This window comes from Varanus komodoensis, unplaced genomic scaffold (assembly GCF_004798865.1).
Source record: "Varanus komodoensis strain SLA01 unplaced genomic scaffold, ASM479886v1 scaffold1, whole genome shotgun sequence".
Lineage (NCBI taxonomy): Eukaryota > Metazoa > Chordata > Lepidosauria > Squamata > Varanidae > Varanus > Varanus komodoensis.
In genome coordinates this window covers 109,358,740-109,360,689 of record NW_025335268.1, presented here as the reverse complement: position 1 = coordinate 109,360,689, position 1,950 = coordinate 109,358,740, and positions in this window count along the sequence as shown.

Genomic DNA, 1,950 nt, shown 5'->3' with positions numbered 1-1,950 from the left:
CAAACACTAACATGATTGCATTTTTAATTTCTATTGTTTCTACTGTTAAGACACCTCTAAGACAAGTACTTCGGACATTGCACAAGTGTTTTCAAATAGAGCAATAATGCAATAGTATACAAAGATCTGAAACTTAAGAATTCAAAATCAGTGCAGTAAAAATACCAGTATAAATATCAAAACCATCAAAGCCAATAAACAAAATATAATTAAAAATAAAAATTCTAAAGGTAATAAAAATATAGTGGGTGTTAAAATTACCAGCATGTAATAGGGATTAAAATAGCATAGGTTCAATAGGTGTGGGAACCATAACCTGGAGACAGACAGAAAAAAGTGTTGGCACCATGGGGACCGCATAGGGAGAACCACTCATTAGTTGCCTCCTGAATATTTAGTATGTGAGGAGCACTCAGATGGAAGTCTTTGTAGCTGACCTTAGAGCATGAGTAGGTGCATATGGGATGGAGAGTTCCACAGGGCACTGAGATGCCAAGCTGCGAAGAGCTCCATAGTTTAAAACTGGCAGTTTGAATTGAGCTTGGAATCTACTGGATGCCGTTAGTGTTGAAGGACAAGGTAAGCTTCTAACTGAACAACTACATATTTAAGGTCCTCTATTGCATTTAATATAGTTATTAAGCTACCAGGACAGTACCCATGTGAGTGCTGAAAGCCTTCTGTCTTCTGACACCATGCTCTACTCACATCCAGGATCTTCTGCCTGAAGCAGCTGTTCACTACAGCCAATGGTAAGACTGGCCCAGAGACAGCCACATGATGTGGCAAGGTGCGACTCTTCCCACAGGTTGCAGATCAGGAGTGGCAGCAGATTATGTGCCCTGAGGGGCTCCTGTGGCCACAAGCAAAGCTAGTGCCTGCTCCAAACACAGCACCTGCCAGACCCAGGTGATGGCCCAGGCATCTCCACTGTCCCTTCCCCACAATACCTTGCTCTAAGGAACCCTTAGAGTGAGCCTTAATGGTTTATATTGCTTGCACTGCACCTGTTAATACAGCAGTATAAAAACAGGAAGGCAGATGAAAAAGATCCTCTCATTGCAGGTGGTGTAGTATCTTGAATTGGCCTTCTGAATGTTTAAAAGAATCTACAGTTACTCCTGATATCTATCATTATCATAATTATTAGTGTTATTGCTATTTATATACTTCTCTTGTCCCAGAGAGCACATAGGTAGACTAATAACCTTCATCTATGAAGAATCCAATCTTTGTTATTAAATATTTGATTCCTGGGCTTGTAAGAAAAAGGGAATAATAAGTTCATTACAAGCATTTTCCACTTCAACCATGTAAGAATATTCAAGAAATAAAGGGGGAAAAGGTTTTACAGATTCAGAATTAACAATGCTAAGACAATCACATAAGTCTATTACCTGACCTTCTTATCTCTTCTAGCTATTCTCTGGAATTCTGCATTCAATTGGGTGCACCTTTCCCTTTCTCCCTTGCCTTTCTCTTCCCTTCTTTCCTCAGCTATTTGTAAAGCTTTCTCAGACAGCCATTTTGCTTTCTTGCATTTCTTTTTCTTTGGGATGGTTTTAGTTGCTATCTCCTGTATAATGCTGTATAATCGGAATGTAAACTGACCTTTTCCAATCCTGTGGCCACTGTTGAGTTTTCCAAATTTGCTGGCGTATTGAGTGTAGCACTTTTACTGCATCATCTTTTAGGATTTTGAATAGTTCAGCTGGAATACAGTCACCTCCACTAGCTTTGTTGTTGCTCAGACTTCCTAAGGTCCATTTGACTTCACATTCCAGGATGTCTGGCTCGAGGTCAGTGACCACCCCATCGTGGTTATCAGGGACATTAAGCTCTTTCTTGTATAGTTCTTCTGTGTAATCTTGCCACCACTTCTTAATCTCTTCTGCCTCTGTTAGGTCCCTGCCATTTTGGTCCTTTATCATGCAAAGATGGGCATGATAA